Source organism: Anas platyrhynchos, chromosome 12 (assembly GCF_047663525.1).
Source record: "Anas platyrhynchos isolate ZD024472 breed Pekin duck chromosome 12, IASCAAS_PekinDuck_T2T, whole genome shotgun sequence".
Taxonomy (NCBI): Eukaryota; Metazoa; Chordata; class Aves; order Anseriformes; family Anatidae; genus Anas; species Anas platyrhynchos.
This window is the reverse complement of record NC_092598.1, coordinates 23,964,337-23,982,500: the sequence shown is the minus strand read 5'-3', so window position 1 is coordinate 23,982,500 and position 18,164 is coordinate 23,964,337. Positions and strand designations below refer to the sequence as shown.

At 52.7% G+C, this 18,164-nt stretch overlaps 1 long non-coding RNA gene across 1 annotated transcript in view; it reads right to left on the bottom strand.

Annotated features, from left to right (window-relative positions):
- LOC140003509 (uncharacterized) overlaps positions 1-3,022 on the bottom strand; it is a 5,194-nt gene extending 2,172 nt beyond the window's left edge. Inside the window, exon 1 of the long non-coding RNA XR_011812304.1 lies at positions 1-3,022. This exon is cut by the window's left edge and continues 311 nt beyond it. This is a non-coding gene — a long non-coding RNA (uncharacterized lncRNA).
- Between the last annotated feature and the right edge of the window lie 15,142 nt (positions 3,023-18,164).

The window sequence follows — 18,164 nt, the reverse complement described above, 5'->3', positions numbered from 1 at the left end:
GACAACCCCTGTGGTTAGGCAAGGAGTTAAAAGTTTAAACAGCAAAAATCCCATGGCTTGCTGTAGCTGAGCAAACCTCCTCCTTGGCCTCCTCCTCCACCGCCTCCTCCTCTGCCACCTTCTCCTCCTCCTCTTTTTTTGTTTTTATTCCTTTTTATTTTGGCTTCCGCTTCCACTTCCACCACCACCACCACCACCACCACCACCACCACCACCACCACCACCACCTCCTCCTCCTCCTCCCTCCCCTGTCCAACACTCTGGCTCCCACTGCCCCCCTTTGGCCCATTTATAGGGAGGAGCAGCCACATCCCCGATTGATGACAAGCCTTTTGCATAATAGCTAACAATCGCTACCCAGGCAACCAGGCCACAAGCAACGCATCACAGAGCATCATCAAGTTGCTAGGAGCAGCCAGCTGCTACCTTACAGGGCTACTGTGCCATGGTCCTGTGGGGTGACAAATGGAACTAGAATTAGGAGCAGCGGTCAACGCTCACCACCAGAGAGGGTCTTTTGTTTTGGAGTCCTCCGCCTCCTCCTCCTCCACCTCCTTCTCCTCCTCCACCTTCTACTCCTTCTCTTTTGTTTTTTTGTTTTTTTTGGCGGCCTCCTCCTCCACCACCTTCTTCTCCTCCTCCACCTTTTTTTTTTTTTCTTTTTTGCCACCACCTCCTCCTCTAGTATTCTACTATTTCTCCACCACCTTCTTCTCCTCTTCCACCTCCATCGTGTCCCTCTGCCTATCCCTTGCTCACCTCCTCTTTTGTCACCACTCCTACTCATGCCGCCACCTCCTCAATCTTCTCCGCCACCTCCTCCTCCGCCACCTCCTCCACTGCCCCCTTCCTCTCTTACTCCCCCTTTTCCACCTATGCCTCTTCCTCATCCTCCTCCTTTTCTGTTTCCACCTTCTCCCATCTCCCCTCTCCAACACTCTGGCTCCCACTGCCCCCCTTGGCCCATTTATAGGGAGGAGCAGCCACATCCCCGATTGATGACAAGCCATTTGCATAATAGCTAACAATCGCTACCCAGGCAACAAGCAACGCATCACAGAGCGTCATCAAGATGATAGGAGCCACCAGCTGCTACCTTACAGGGTCACAGTGCCATGGTCCTGTGGGGTGACAAATGGAACTAGAATTAGGAGCGGTGGGCAGCGCTCACAGCCATAGCCTCCCAGAGAAGCCGCCTTGGCGCACCTGGTTCCTGGCAACTCCTCCTGCCATTTCTGGGCTCACGATCATTGCTACCAGCATGCCTTAGCAAGGAGCATGCAGAGGAAGTTGGCCAGGAAGCTTCTGCCGAGGTGGAGGAGGCTGTGGAGGAGGAATAGTCAGTGGGGCTGGAGAAGGAGAAGGAGGAAGAGGCAGTGGAGGTGGAGGAGGTGTTGGAGGTGCAAGAGGCAGGGAAGGAGGAGAAGGAGGAGGAAAATGAGAAATAGGATTAGCAGGCGGGGGGCGAGGAGGACGCGGTAGACAAGGAGGAGGCAGTGGACAAGAAAAAGGCCGTGGATGATGAGGAGGAAGTGGAGGAGGAGGACGTGGTGGAGGTATCATAGAATCATTATTGTTGGAGGAGACCTTCACATTTGTCCGGTCTAGTCATCACTGTACTACCAATGTCACCCAATAAACCATGTTCCTAAGCACCAGCTCCAACCTTTCCTTGAACACCCTGCTCCTCTGGGGCCTCCTCCACAGGTCGCAGCCTCCTCTAGGGCAGATCCACCTGTTCCAACGGGGGCTCCTCCACGGGGGGGCTGCAGCGTGGGGATCTGCTCCACGGGGGACCCATGGGCTGCAGGGGGACAGCCTGCTCCACCAGGGGCCTCTCCCTGCACAGGCCGCAGGGGAACTGCTGCTGTGAGCCTGGAGCACCTCCTGCTTCCTGCTGCACGGCCCTTGGGGGCTGCACAGAGCTTTCCCACTCCTCCCTGAGCCAGACACTGCTGGGCAGCAGCTTTTGTTCCCTTTCTTAGATGGGCTCTCCCCCAGGCGCAAACATCATCCTTTTGCTCTGCGTTCTGGGCAGCAGCGGGTGGGTCCCTCCTGGAAGGAGCCTCCTGGAAGCGGCCCTGAGCTCCCATGGGGCAGCTGCTGCATTCTTCTCACAGAGGACACCCCTGCAGCCCCCCGCTCCCACAGCCTGGCCACGCAAACCCAAGCCAAGACACTGAGCGAGCCTCCCTGATTGCCAGCCAGCAGCTGGCTCAGCCTGGGACCCCAGGCCAGTGCCCACAAGACTCTCCTGGGCCTTCCAAAGCAAGCCTTGTGGGGATGGAGCACCCACAAAGAACGGACTCACACAACAGGACTCCTTGCCAACACCGCCTCACAGACACCTGGGCCTTGAGCAGGTAGCTCCCCTTGAGCGAGCTCATTTCCTTCCCAGGAGCTGAAATGTGCCGTTTCGGGGGCATTTGGGGGCTACAGCGTGCTGCTAAGAGGGATGTTGGAGCTCCTGCAGGGCAGTGCTTCCACTAAGGCAAGGCCTTTTCTGCATCTTCTACTGCCCTGCAAGCGAGGATGCTTGGGGCACACAAGAAGCTGGCAGGGGACACAGCTGCAGGGATTGCAGGGATTCCTAAAGTCATAGCCAAATCCAAGAAAGAGAGGAGGACGTGATGCTTTTGATAGAAAGGAGCTGGGTTTTGGGGCAAAATCCGTCCCTTTTTCTATCCCGGAGACACCCAAGGGCGTAGGACAGCAGCACTGCAGGGCAGCAAGAGATGCTGTGCATTTCTCTCGTCGCCCTGAGACAGCCACTGGGTGACGATGGTGCCAAGCGTCTTGAAAGAGACCTTGCTTTCTCAGGCCCAGGTGTCCAGCTGCACACCAAGGCCGTCCCTGGCTTCCAGGCGCAGTTGCCAGGCCCAAGGCCGAGCTCCTCTGCGAACCCCCAGCCCAGCAGACCTTGCTCCTGGCGTTGTGGAGCAGCCATTTCACGGGAGCCTTTTCTCCTGGCAGTCAGCTTAGCGCCATTAGCTCTGCCAGCGGGACGCCTGAGAGCCGTGGGAGCTCAGCAGAGAGTCCCTGTCAGCCTTGGAGCTCAGAAAGGTGGGTGGCCACAAGTACCCTGAGCGTCCAGCTCGCATTGAGGACTGCTGCTGGCACTCGAGGCGTGGAGGTCGGCATGGTGCAATGGGAGACGCCACTGTCCTGCTGGTGGGACAAGAGACACTGATGTGCTGCTGCTGCAGGAGGAGACTTGAAGGTGCTGCTGCTTCGAGGTGCTGAGGAGCGGGCAGCCTCCATGCCGGTGGCTGAGCTGAGCATGCTCCTGTTCATTAGCGCTCTCCCCTTCCTCTCTTTTTCCGGAGGTGGAGAGAGAGAAACGCATAGATCTCTTTCTTTCCCGGTAGGAAATGGAAGAGCCTCGTATCTACATATTAGCCAGACTCTGCCTGGCGCCCTTGGGACTGGGGATCTGTGTTGATCTGTAAGAAAGAGCAATCGTCAGCACAGCAAATCCCCGTGACCTTGTGTCTATCAGCATCGTCCAAATCCCTCTCTAGAGCTGTGGGCTGGCTAAGCTGTGTGTTGGATGGTGAAAGTGGGAAATGGGAATGGGTTGGGAAAGGATGTGTGAGCCGAGAAATCCTTGCTGGGATGGGAAGACTTCCTTGGGGTGGAAAGGCATTGGGCTCGGCAATGAAAGAGATGGGAAATGTTCTCTGGGTTTGAAAGCATTGGGAAGCAAAAGCATTGGGATGGGCAGTCACTCCAGGGATGGGAAAGTACTGGGATGGGAAATCTTTAATGGGGTGGGTAACATTTATTGAAGTAGGAAAACCATGGGGAAGTCCTCCAAGAGAGGGGAATTCTTTGGGAAGAGATCTCTTTGGATGAAGGGAAAAATCTGTTTGTGTTGATGGGAAATCTTTTGTATGGGAATCTGTTCTCATGTGAACTTGTCAGGATGGGAAATGACCATGAGGATGAAAGCTGGTCCTGGGCTGGGAAATGCTCAGGACGGGCAAGAGGCGGTGTGGAAGCGTCGTGGGCATGGCAAGTGCTGCGTGGGAGGGAAAGCCTGCTGGGGATGGCCAAGTCTTGCGCTGGGCAGCCTGCTTGGCTCCAAAGCCTGCAGTCCTCCCCAAGATGTCGGCGAGGGGCTGGTCAGCCGTTGGGACGGAACCCCCGTTGCCCGCGTTCCCCAAGCAACCGCCCCACTCTCCAGCCACCATGGCAGGTCCAGCAGCCGGCTCCCGCTCCTCCCGGGGCTGCGGCCCTGCTGGCGAGCCCAGCGCCCCAGAGCTCAGCCCAGCGCCCTTTTTCCCACAGAGGGTTTCCCCAGACGGCTTCCGCGGCTTCCGCAGACGCAAAACTCCCCCTTCGTCGTCCCAGCCGTGCCGCCAACGGTGGCTGCCTGGCTGCTTCCCTCCCTCCCCGGAGCGATGGCGCTGCCCTTGCAGCCCCCCCAGGTACCCACCCTCCCCTCCGCACTGCCCCAGGCCACCGTCTGGCACGTGGTGCCGGGGGTCCAGGGGCAGGTGCTGCAGCTCCCCGCCAGGGTGCAGCTGCCACCTGGGTGGCACCTCCCAGCCCAGGGGCACCACCTGCAGCTTGGGCAGCTCCCCGCCGCCACCATGGGGCAGCTCCCTGCTGGGGGGCAGCTCCCCGCCGTGGGGCATAACCTGCAGCTGGTGCAGCTCCCCGCTGTGGGGCAAAACCTGCAGCTGGTGCAGCTCCCAACCATGGGGCACCAGCTGCAGCTGGTGCAGCTCCCCGCCGTGGGGCAGCTCCCCCACACCGCTCCTCCCTGTGCCCCCGTCCATCAGTGGGGACAGCCCATGGTGACGGGGACACTGGTGCCCCACCATGCGCTGGGGCTGGGGCCCAGGGCCGTGCTCCATGGGGAGCTCCTGCACCCCGCAGGCACCTGCCTGCTGCAGGCCCCCGCCCAGCGCAACCCCCCGCCACCCCTCGTCCCGGGGCCTCCGCTGCGGGGGCAGGCGCTCCCCGCACCCTGCACCCTCAGCAGCAGCCGGGGGCAGCTGCCGGAGCCCTGCTTGCATGCCGTGGGGCTCAGCGAGGACCAGGGGCCCCCGCTGCCCGGCCCCACTCCTCCCGAGCCTGCCCAGGCTCCAGCGACCGCCAGCACCCAGACGGCGACGCCCGACGGTGAGTTTGGGGCTGGCACAGCCGGCCGCTTGTGGCCCCACACCCAGGGGCCATGGCAAAGCTGGCAGTGGGGGATGCTTGGGGGATTGCATTGGCTTGCTTTTTCCTCAGCGGCGACACTTGCAGAGGTGCCTGAGGAGCCCCTGGAGCTGCTGGAGCTGGGCCCCGATGCCTTCGCCGAGGCCTTTCCCCAGCTGGCAGGGGACAGCCAGCAGCTGCAGCACCTGCAGGACCAGCTCCCGGCCGACCTGGACAGCTCTGGCTTGGAGGAGCTGCTCAGCTGCCTGGATGCCGTGGAGCCCCAGGACGCCTTCGCCGCTGTCCCCAGCAGTCCTGTCCTCAAGCGCTTCCTCTCGCAGCTGCCCGACCTCTGCGAGGACATCGAGGAGCCCAGCACACAGGGACTGGCAGCCACCAGAGCGCTGGGTGAGGTCCCCTCAAGCCCTGGGCTGCACCCCGACAAGGTGCAGGCTGGGCGGGCGCTGCAGCCCCCTGCAGCTGCTGTGCCGCCACTCAGCTCCCCCCTCAAGCCTGCAGCCCGGCCCCAGCTCAGGAGAGCCCTGCCCAAAAGGCCCCCCCAGCAGGAATTCATCCCTGCCTGCAGGAGAACCCTGCCCCAGCCTCCCTTGGCTCCCCTCAAGAGGCGCCCCGACCCTGACTGCCTCCCTGCCCACAAGAGACCCCTGCCCCAGCCTCCCCAGGCTCCCGTCCAGAGCCCCCCCGACCCTGACTTCCTCACTGCCCTCAGGAGAGCCCTGCCCAAGCCTCGCCTGAGTCCCCTCCAGAGCCCCCCCGACCCTGCCCGCAGGAGACCCATGCCCAAGCCTCTCCCCAAAAGGCCCCCCCAGCAGGAATTCATCCCTGCCCGCAAGAGAACCCTGCCCCAGCCTCCCTTGGCTCCCCTCAAGAGGCCTCAACTTCTCCCAGCCCTCAGGAGAGCCCTGCCCAGTCCCCCTCGCAGTCCCCTCCAGAGCCCCCCGCTCTGGAGGGGACTGCCCACGGCTCTGCCCACGCAGCCGCGCACGCTGCAGCGTCCGGCGCAGCCCCGCGGGGACTACGTGCCCTGCGTGGGGCCCTGGGCGGGCGGCGACGCAGCGCCCACACCGCTGGAGGAGCAGGAGTCGTCGGTGCCCATCACGCCGCAGCAGCGTCCCGAGCGGGAGCGCCTCAAGAAGCTGGCCCAGGAGGAGCGGCAGCGGGCGACCCACCACATGAGGATCGGCCCCGGGCAATTCTTCGAGCAGCGGCAGAAGGACCACGCCAGAGCCTACTCTTACGGCTACCCGTGACCGACCTCGGGCTTCTCCTCGACGGCCCCCGCAGCACCCAGGCCCGCTCAGCACGCAGGCAGGCACAGAGACCTCTGCAGGCACCTGCTCCAGCTTCAGCCACGCTCCTCAGCCCTTGCCCCTCTCGCTTGCCCTCTCCCCTCTCTCGTGCTGGACCTACGCACTGCTTGCCACTCTCAGGGATGGGCAACGGCAAATGCCAATGGCAAATGCGCGCGCGCCTCACCCAGGAAGGTGGCAATGGCAAGCTGGGGGGATGCTGGCAGCAGCTGGGCTGGGAAAGCTTGCCCATGGCAACTGCTGCTTGGGACACCAAAGGGCTGAGAGACAAGACTTAGCTCTTCTTTCGGGGCATTGCTCTTCTTTGCTGCCTTCTGGATTACATTCCTCTCCTTAGGTGCTCACTCAGCAAGGCCTCTGCCTGCAGCTCTTCTTGCACTGGGACACCGAGGGGATCAGAACTGGGACGTTGTTGGGATAGGAAATGATCAGTGGGATGGGAAGTGATGATGGGGATAGGAACTCATTGGCACGGGAAAAATGGGTTTTATTTGTATTAAATTTACATTTTTAAATTTTATTTAATTTCCTGGGTTTTATTTGTATTAAATTTACATTTTTAAATTTTATTTAAATTTCTGAGTTTTATTTTTATTAAATTTAAATTTTCAAATTTTATTTAATTTACTGAGTTTTATTTTTATTAAATTTAAATTTTTAAATTGTATTTAATGTACTGGTTGTATTATTTATTTCATGAAATCCACTTTATTGACTGTGTTGTACAGTATGGCATTGTTTCATTATTAGAAAATGATAAGTATTTACTATTATTAATTAAACAATATTTACATATTTTATACATTATAAATTATCAATATTCTCATTTCTAATTTTGTTTGTTTTTATTCCTTTTCTACCCTATTAAACTCTCTTTATCCCAGTGCACTGGTTTGGACTTTAGTTTTTCTTCCGAGTCGTTGTGGATCCACTCCGGATGGGGGGACATTAGCGAACGCCTGTGTGCTTCAGATCCAAGGTCACCTTTGCCCTCAACTCAAGATCCATGTTTGCATCTGTTGTCATGAAGCAATGTTAACAACAGCAACAATTAAGTTACCTCATTTATTATTTCATGTTATTTCATGATTTCATGTTCAGTTATTTCATGCAGCCCGCTCCCGCTGCCCATGCTCAGGCCGGGCATGGATGTGGACATGGCCAGCACAGACGGCAGAAAATGGGTGCATGGCTGGATGGCTGGCTGGGTGGGAGTTGGGAATTCAGCCTTGGGATCAGAACTGGGAGGTTATTGGGATAGGAAATGATCAGTGGGATGGGAAGTGATGATGGGGATAGGAACTCATTGGGATGGGAAAAATGGGTTTTATTTGTATTAAATTTACATTTTAAAATTTTATTTAATTTACTGGGTTTTATTATTTATTTAATTAAATCCACTTTCTTGACTGTGTTGTACAGTATGGCATTGTTTCATTATTATAAATGATAAGTATTTTATATTATTAATTAAACAATATTTCTATATTTTATACTCGTAAGGGGGTGTCGAGAGGCAGGAGACCTTTTCTCCATTAACACCAGCGACAGGACCCACGGGAACGGGGTTAAGCTGAGGCAGGGGAAATTTAGGCTTGACATAAGGAGGGGGTTCTTCACAGAGAGGGTGGTTGCACACTGGAACGGGCTCCCCAGGTGAGTGGTCACTGCACCGAGCCTGTCTGAATTTGAGAAGAGATTGGACCGTGCACTTAGTCACATGGTCTGAACTTTTGGGTAGACATGTGCGGTGTCAAGAGTTGGACTTGATGATCCTTAAGGGTCCCTTCCAACTCAGGATATTCTATGCTTCTATGATTCTATGATACATTATAAATTATCAATATTCTCATTTCTTATTTTGTTTGGTTTTATTCCTTTTGTACCCTATTAAACTCTCTTTATCACAGTGCACTGGTTTGTTCTTATACTTTTTCTTACACTGTGGAGCCCAAAACTGCACTCAGTACTCAGTACATGGAATACCAAGAGAGACTGCCTGGCATTTTCTCTTCTCTGCAGAAGCTCTGTTGCTAACACTGTCCAGAAATCACCACTGTCACAGACAGTAGTAGCATTCCCTCCTCCCACAGTTGGTTCTTCCCCCCCAAGACTTAGACACCATCCAGAAAAATAAGAAGAATAATACTAATACAGTAAATAAAATAAAATAAAATAAAATAAAATAAAATAAAATAAAATAAAATAAAATAAAATAAAATAAAATAAAATAAAATAATAAAATAATAAAATTAATTAAAATAGTCAAGAGCCGTCAGGAAGGCAGTGGTGCAGACTGTGGAGAGCCTGGGTTCAAATCCTTCTTCTGTGAGGCTCTGAACCTATATCCCACCACAATCTCTCTGCTAATGTATGGCAGGGAAAGGAGGAAGAAAGAACATATCTCCTGCACTTTCCATTTATTGTTGACTGACAATTCTGTAGAGTTATAAAGCCTCAATCAGTGAGATACAGGGTTCTTCTCACACTGTCTCACTGTGCCCTAAGCGGAACAGCTCTCATTTAATAGATGCTTCACCACAAAATCATGAGTCATCTGCAGTTTTGAACTTTTCTGGGATCAAGTCCCTTCAGATGGTTGAGGAATCTGCTCCAGCACCTATGTAAACTGGTGCTCTACTAAGCTAGTGAGTGAACAAGAGAGAAATCCTCTGCTAGATGACTTGACAAATTGGGTCTGAAAATAGTGTTGAGGCAGAATAGTCCACGATTTTTGCCTTGGGTGCACAGAGGGATTGGGTGTTGTAGACTTCTTTTATTCTTCATTAAGATAAACATTTTCAAAAATGTGCTTGTTCAACCTTGCTCCCACTGTGTGCATGGGAGGGAGATAACTGAAAGTGGGGAGCGTTGCTTGGATCCTGCAAGTGGCTGAGGTCCAGTGGGGTTGGAGGCTTTCTTCCTCCTTTTGGAAATGCAAAGCAACCCTGCACCTCCCCTGCACTTGCAGAAGGATCGTGACAGCCCAAAGCACAGCGGCTTTGTAATTGCTGCATACACTTCGATCGGATTTACGTGGCAAGGGTTTGGTATCAGGGGCCTGCAGGGATGGCGTCTGTGAGAACAGTCCAGACAACAGCCAGCTCCAGATAGCTCCAAAAGGGCCCCGGCGCTTGCCAGAGCTGAGCCAATAAGCGATGTTGTTTGCACCTCTGGGAGAGCAGATGTAAGCAGGGGGAAATACTGCTGCACAACAGAAGCTGGAAGAGCAAGGAGTGAGAAGCAGCCCTGCAGCCCCCAAGGTGAGTGCAGCAGGAGGCAGGAGGTGCTCCAGGCTCACAGCAGCAGTTCCCCTGCGGGCTGTGCAGGGAGAGGCCCCTGGTGGAGCAGGCTGTCCCCCTGCACCCATGGGTCCCCCATGGAGCAGATCTCCACGCTGCTGCCCCCCTGTGGGTGGAGGAGCCCCCGGTGGAGCAGGTGGCTGTGGCCTGGAGGAGGCTGCGGCCTGTGGAGAGCCCCCGCAGGAGCAGGCCCCGGGCCGCAGCTGCAGCCCCCCCGTGGAGAGGAGCCCACGCAGGAGCAGGGGGGCTGGGGGGAGCTGCTGCCCATCCGTGGGGGACCCGTGCTGGAGCAGTTTGCTCCTGGGGGATGGATGGATGGATGGAGCCCGTGGGACGGAGCCGTGTGGGAGCAGTGCTTGAGGAGCTGCTGCCTGTGGGCAGCCCGTGTGGGATCAGCTGGGGAAGGGTGGCATCCCATGGGAGGGACCCCACGGGGAGCAGGGGCAGGGAGGGACCCTGAGGGTCACTCTGCTGAGTCTGCTTTGCCCGTCACGATACTTGTTGAGCCATCGCCCTGTCCTTATCTCAGCCCTGGAGCCCTTTGCATCGTATTTTCTCCCCCTTTCCCTTTGAGGAGGGGGAGTGAGAGAGCGGCCGTGGTGGAACTCGGCTGCCCACCCGCTTCGAACCACCGCAGTTGCAAAGTCCTGGGAAAGATTTCTTTCAAGAAATTAAACAAGGTGTTTAACAAAGAAATGCAGAGTTTCCTTTTGAAGGCTTCCTGGAGAATTGGGCTTCTTTCCTATTCCCAGCTCAGAGGAAGGGAATTGTTGATTTCACCTTCTTTTTTCTTACATGGAAATCAAAGGTGAACTGCTCTACAAGGACGGGCAACGTCTCAGAATCAAGCTCTTTTGCTCTGTAGTCCTTTCTCAAGGAAAAGATTGATCACACACCTTCCACAGATGTAGGGGAGCAGAGAATAATTTGGGAAGTACTCTAATTCAAGTCAGTTTGGGCATAGTGGTACTTCCCTAGCTGTTTCTGAGACAGACGCATTAGTAACAGAGAGTGTTGTGCCGTCACTGGGAGGCGCCTGCGGTGATGACTTCAGAAACAGAACTGAATTGTGTCACCACAGCACTTTGGCAACAGCTGCCTCCGTGCACGTTTAGCTGGGAGGCACAGAGAAGGGTGCTGGATGCGATGAAACCACGTGAGGATTTGTGGATCTCCCCTTGAGGTGCACAGAGAGGGACCATGCCCTTCTGTAAGTGTTCTGATGCTTGGCTGAGGAAAAAAATGTGGTTTTGTTGTGAATGCTTCATTGTAGTATTCTGTAGTTTGTGTCAAGTCCTTACAGAAGCCTCAAGGTTGGTACTTTGCTCAATGATGGAGCTGCACAGAGTGAGAACAGACCCAATGTACGGGTGAGGGCCTCTGCACGTTCTCTTCTTCCTACAGACGATCAACAAATAAGGGGAGACAGAGAAGAGTGTGCTGTGGTCCTCCCATAGACCGCAAGTACTAAAGCATAAACAAGAGGCTTAAGAGTCCCCCTGTCATGTTAAAATTCAGGACAGCAATGGACTTCCTCACACGGGCTGGCCTGTCGACTAGTGTCTCAGGCTGTGGCGTATGAAGATGCACTCCATCTGCTTTCAGGGTAGCAATGGCAGTGGGCAAGCTGCCTGACCTTAACATTTGTCATTTCATTTCTCACCTGAGTTTTGGTGGTTCTCCACGGTTCATTCTTGGTCTAGAAAAAAAAAAAAAAAAAAAAAAAAAAAGTGAATTTGGATCAAAATAAAAGGATAAAAGGATTTCCTTTCCATTAATTACATGTTCTTAACTTAACTAAAAAAAGTGAACTGCGATGAAAATAAAAGGATTTCCTTTCCATTCATTACATGTTCTTACCTTTGGAACAGATTTGGTTATTGACTTAGAAGGCAAATATCTGGCCAGACTGCAAGACTTGTGCTCGCAGCGTGGGACAGCTCTCGTAAAGGTGATTCAGGGCAGTTTCTGGAAAACAAGACATCAGATCTCCAAAACACTTTCTTTGTGCTAATGTAGGAAGGGTGAGTAAGTGTAAAGGTAAGAGCCCAGATACCGTAAGAAGCAGAAAGTGTGAAGGAAACTTCCTTCTGGCTGATACAGCTCCATATCTAGTTGTCAAGTATGAAGAGAGCAGTGCTAAGTTTCTTGGGGAGAGGTAAAAAAGAAGAGACTGGGAGATTGTAAAAGGAAAAAGTGGGATTCCCTATTTCAGGAAATCCTAGGAACTGGAAATAGAGATTGGAAGAGTGCTTTAAGCCAAGACAGACATGTTTTAAAACTAAAACCTAGGAGTTGAATGAACCAAGAAATGAATCCCTTCTGATTATGCAGTTGTGTCCAGTGTTATCTTGGGAAATATGGTTTCCACATAAAACGTATCTGGGGCTTGAAGTTCTCCTAAGGCCCTTCTCTGTGTATTCCCTACTGTTTGGTAAGCGCTGAGGTCACACTGCAGACAGCAGCACGTCCTCTCCCCACTACTTAGCTGTCTGTTCTCACAACACGTCTAGGAACAGAATGGCTTGGACACAACTGCGCCTAGGACCGAGTTCATTCAAGCTGCTGGACGAGGTAAAAGCTCTGGACAAGCGAAGGGGAGGGAGGGATGGGTGGACATACAATATGATCACTTTAATCTCATTTCTCTAAGAATCCTGGCTGAGAAAACAAAACAAAACAGAATCAAAAAGAACAGAACAGAACAAATGAAGCAAGCAGCTAGCTTGCTGGAGACATTGTCTGGGAAGCAGTGAAAACACTTGCAAACAAAAACACGTCAAACGACTAACTCTTTGAGCTTAATTCTAATCCAACAGCATAACCTCAAAGTCCTGTTTCTGTTCGTAACAGGCTGGTCCAGTAACATGTCCCATTGGATGACTTTGCAGCATAGATGTCAGGAATGCAGCTTGGGATCCCCTCCTTCTACTCAGAGTTCACTTTGAAGGGATGAGCAAGTAATTCTTCCTGGGTTGACGGAAATCTAAAGTCTGTTTTCTAACACTCTTGCAGACGCTTCTCTGTCCATCGGCCTGTCCTGCCAACTCTGGTGTGAGTGTGAAGTTGTGGCAAGAGGGATTTCCCATTCCTATTTGACCTGATGGACACCAGCTTTCCTCGGAAATGGCTGATGTTGCTGAGGAGGCAGCAGTATCAAAGCCCTTGCTGATGAAGGTACAACCAGCTGGGGAGGCTTTGGCATTTCTGCACAACGCTGCTCCCTGACTGTCACTCCAGACTCAGATTCGGAAAGAAGCAAAGCAAGCTAGAGGAAAACTGGATGTCCTGGTAATTTTCTTTTTCTTTTATTTCTTCATTCTTCACTTGTAAGAAAATCTAAATCTTAACCCTTTGTTTGAAAACACGGCTTTACGGAAATGCTTATGGGTGTGCTCCTTCACCTTGTGTGGAACCTGCTTCACCTCGCTTCAGCTATAGGACACCTATGCTCCAATTTATGCTTCCCATGATAAAGCAGTGTTCTTTCGGTATTCTTTTCTGTGATGCTTGCAGGCGAGGTTGAAAAGAGTTGTCAGTAGGATTCTTCGTTTCCTTTGCAGTATCCAAAGCTCCATATTACCGTGGATCTTCTCCTCTGATCTGGAAAGCTTCACAGGCCAAAAGAGAATTGAGATGAAGAAGGAAATAGAGAATGCTGACCAATATTGCCAAGTACCACCTGTAAGTTTTGTGAAAGAATCCGGTGCATTTCTGTAGTGGTAGAAAGTTCATAAAATCATCGTCGTGCACTTGAAGGCAAGCAATGCTGTAAAAATGAAGAATGCAAGGCCCTGCTTAAGGACAATCTTCAGGCTGCTTCTAGATCAACAGCTTATTTGCTTCTTCCACAACCTCATCTCCGCTTGCTTAGAAGTTGTGAAGGTCGGAAGCACACTCCGTCTTTTTCATCCCCTCTGTGTATCTTTTCCCTGACAGCAACTTCTGTCTTGGCTCTTCACATCCAGCCAGAGCAGTTGCTTTGCCTCCGCAACCTGCAGGCTGACCTCTCGTGTGTACCTGTGCTGGACTGAGGGTAATGCTTGTAACGCACACAGATGCTGCATTCACTGTGACTTTTAGAAAAGAGAGCAAGAAGCTAACCTGCACAGCAGACTCTTAGGTTTCTGTCTCTCTCTCTCTCTCTCTATCTGCATATATATTTCAGTACTTATTTACTTCTTTAAAGATACCTTAAATAGAATAGATACTTTAAGAAAGCTTACTTGTTCTTCCCCTTTCCTTGTTTTTAACGTTTGCTTTTCTAACCAATCCTTAATGTTACAACATGGGATTGATGCAGTACTCAGTCCTTAGAAGTTCTCAAAGCACATCAGTGATTTCTCTATTTCTCAACCTTTCCATCTTCATTGAGATCTCTCATCTGAATTTAGGTACGAGGTGAAGAAGAACACTGCAAGCAGCTGAAGCCGTATCAGACACATGCTTCTGCTAGGAAGTCATTCCGAGTGATTCCACGGTGTACTTTAGACAGGTTTGCTCTGGTCCTCTGGACTCAGCATCCCCAAGGGATATTTCAAAGCTCTCGGAAGGACCCGTCATTATCTCTGACACTGCAGCCTCCAGTAGGAAGGGGTAGATATTCCTTGCCCTTGTGCAAAGGAACTACTCAGTTAGCTGTTTCTAACCCAAATCTCGTTGTTGTCTTCTATTGACAGACACCACCCGGCTAGCCAAGCTAAACCACTGAAAATGGAAGGAGTGGGACATCTTCCAAAGCCTGCTGCTGCTTCTAAGCAGAAGTGCGCTGTAGGTGGGGACACAGCAAGAGGAAACGTCCAGGCCACGGTGGAACTGCAAGGCACCTGTCTGAGCCACACAACGAAGTCAGCGATTCCCAGTTGGAGACTGTTGCTCGACCAGTGACACAGCAGCTGGAGCGCTTCTGGTTGCTGCTGATGGGTTCCTGTGAATCAGCCAGGGACAGGAGCTATGAGAACGACTGAAGCGATTTGAAGTTACCCGAAAGAAAGAAGAGTGGAGAGAAGAAGACAAGAGGGGAGGGAAGGGGAGGGAATAAAAGGAAGGGAGGGGAGGGGAGGGGAGGGCAGGGGGAGGGTAGGATAGGATAGGATAGGATAGGATAGGATAGGATAGGATAGGATAGGATAGGGTAGGGTAGGGTAGGGTAGGGTAGGGTAGGGTAGGGTAGGGTAGGGTAGGGTAGCATAGCATAGCATAGCATAGCATAGCATAGCATAGCATAGCATAGCATAGCATAGCATAGCATATTGTAGCGTGTTAGAGGGGAGGGGAGCATAGGAGAGTATAGGGTAGTGTAGGGGATCGGAGTTTAGGGGAGTGTAGGGTAGGATACGGGAGGGGAGTGTAGGAGAGTGTAGGGGAGGGGGGCATAGGGTAATGTAGGGTAGTGTAGCGAACGGGAGTTTAGGGTAGGATAGGGGAGGGAAGTGTAGGAGTGTGTAGGGTAGTATAGGGGAGGGGAGTGTAGCAGAGTATAGGGACAGGGAGCATAGGGGAGGGGGTGTAGGGGAGGGGAGGAGACGGGAGGGGAGGGGAGGGGATGGGGGGGAGGGGAGGCAAAAGTGGGGAGAGGAGGCAAAAGAGGGGAGGGGAGGGGAGGGGAGGGGAGGGGAGGGGAGGGGAGGGGAGGGGAGGGGAGGGGAGGGGAGGGGAGGGGAGGGGAGGGGAGGGCAGGGGGAGGGTAGGATAGGATAGGATAGGATAGGATAGGATAGGAAAGGATAGGGTAGGGTAGGGTAGGGTAGGGTAGGGTAGGGTAGGGTAGGGTAGGGTAGGGTAGGGTAGGGTAGGGTAGGGTAGGGTAGCGTGTTAGAGGGGAGGGGAGCATAGGAGAGTATAGGGTAGGATACGGGAGGGGAGTGTAGGAGAGTGTAGGGGAGGGGGGCATAGGGTAATGTAGGGTAGTGTAGCGAACGGGAGTTTAGGGTAGGATAGGGGAGGGGAGTGTAGGAGTGTGTAGGGTAGTATAGGGGAGGGGAGTGTAGCAGAGTATAGGGAAAGGGAGCATAGGGGAGGGGATGGTAGGGGAGGGGAGGAGACGGGAGGGGAGGGGAGGGGATCGGGGGGAGGGGAGGGGAGGCAAAAGTGGGGAGAGGAGGCAAAAAGGGGAGAGGAGGGGAGGGGTGGGGAGGAGACGGGAGAGGAGGGGAGGGGAGGGGAGGGGAGGGGAGGGGAGGGGAGGGGAGGGGAGGGGAGGGGAGGGGAGGGGAGGGGAGGGGAGGGGAGGGGAGGGGAGGGGAGGGGAGGGGAGGGGAGGGGAGGGGAGTGCTACCATAAATAAAATTGCCAAATACATGACATTTTGGATCTGGAGCCAAATCTTTGTGTACATGTCCTCTCCCCGTAGCCCCACGTGCTGACCACCCACCCGAATCTATCATACTGTTGGTCAGAAAGAACAGGGAGCATAGGGGAGGGCAGGGGAGTGGAGGGAAGGGAAAAGAGGGGATGGGAGGGGTGGGGAGCGCTACCATCAATAAAATTGCCAAATACAATGAAGGAGCAGCAGAGCCTGCAACCTCCATTCCCCAACATCCTCCAACCACCCCCTCACTTCTCCGTGGGAAATAGGTAGAAGAATCAAGACTGAGGTTTAGCCTGGGATGGAGGTAGTGTGGCGAGGTGGTTTTCTGTTTGGTTGGTTGGTTGGTTGGTTGGTTGGTTTTAAAGTTTTTAAATTCTCACTGTCTAATTTAGGATAAGAGAGAGAAAGTTGTGTTTACTATTGCCCTGGAGTTTCTGTTGGTCTGGCCACGGAAATGGAGTACTCAAAATCCTCAGGACACTCAGTTTATACCAGATTTATCCTAAAACTGCAGTATTTCTAGGCCCTTGGGATTCTTATCAATTAAAACATACTTTTTCACGCACAGAAGATGCAAAAAAGTGCGTCTACTGCAGTATGCAGACAGAGCCAGTCCTGTCTCTTGATTCCTTCTGCCTCCTGCCTGAAGAGCAGCAGACAATCGAGTTCTTGTCTTCAGTAGCTACGGCCTTAACCAACTGTGCAGTCTGTCCATTCATACACAGAGGAGGAAAAATAGCGTGGAATAACTCCTCTCCTTTGTGCTAACAGAGGAGGGTACAGCTTCCTCACTCCAACCCCACCGAGGCAAACCAGTCAGCAGTGCACGCCAGAGCCTCTGTCTCTTCCCCGTCTCATGATGTGCAGCTGGATCACTCTCCCTTCTATCCCCAGGATCGCTTTCAGCACAGTCACAGAAGGGTCAGACTCACAGCTTTAGGAGCCATCAGAAGAGGCTTTCCCTCTTCTGCCACCACACCCCCTATACACATGCAATTTCACACATGCAAAGAGACACCATGGATTGGGGAGTTGCACAGAGAGGAGACCACACCCGTTTGCCTGCCTGCAGTTTGACACCAGTAGGGAGGTAATTCCGGTCAGGAGTTTCCATAGAGATGACAGAATATGGCCCTAGGGTCCTGCTGCTTCTTTCAGCCCTAATTCTTCAAATCCATAGGAACGGAAGAAACCTTCCCAGCCAAGTGCTGCATATCTTGAAGGTTGGAGAACCCACAGCCTTCTGCTTCATTTCATTTTAAAGATCAATCCCAATGTCACTCCCATAGAAGTAGTGGAAGCCATCTGGCTGGCTTGGCTTTCTCTCCAAAGAAGACCAAATGAGAGTTGGTCACGGGTGAGGATGAGCCCTGACAGTTCCTGCATTTTGGTTCTCCTGCAGCCCACAAAGCTCTCACTGCCTTGCCTGAATTTGAACCCCTTTGGAACCAAATCTACAGATTATCTCTGTAAATCCAAAACAGCACTTATTCACCATGTGAACAACAAATGCCTGGGATGGTTAACAGCACTTAGGTGCAAAAAAGAGCCCCCGCAGGAGCAGGCCCCGGGCCGCAGCTGCAGCCATGGAGAGGAGCCCACGGGGAGCAGGGGCAGAGAGGGACCTTGGAGGAGGGAACTGTATCCTCTTTTTTCATCGGTGCTGAGATTGAGGATCAGGATTTCGTGGTAGGAATTTGTTTAGATGAACCAATTTACATCCATATGGGTTTTGTATGTTTGTTTCACCTTGTCTTGCAGGACCATCTTGGCTGGGTCTGCAGTGTTGTGCAAAAGTGAAGTTTTTCACAATAAAGAGCAGCTTTTTTTTCGGGGAAAAGGCTGAGGTGGCCTTCATCAGAGTCTTGTGACCTGAAAATGCAGAAAATGGGTGCATGGCTGGATGGGTGGGTGGGAGTTGGGAATTCAGCCTTGGAATCAGAACTGGGACGTTGTTGGGATAGGAAATGATCAGTGGGATGGGAAGTGATGATGGGGATAGGAACTCATTGGGATGGGAAAAATGGGTTTTATTTTTATTGCATTAAATCCACTTTATTGACTGTGTTGTAC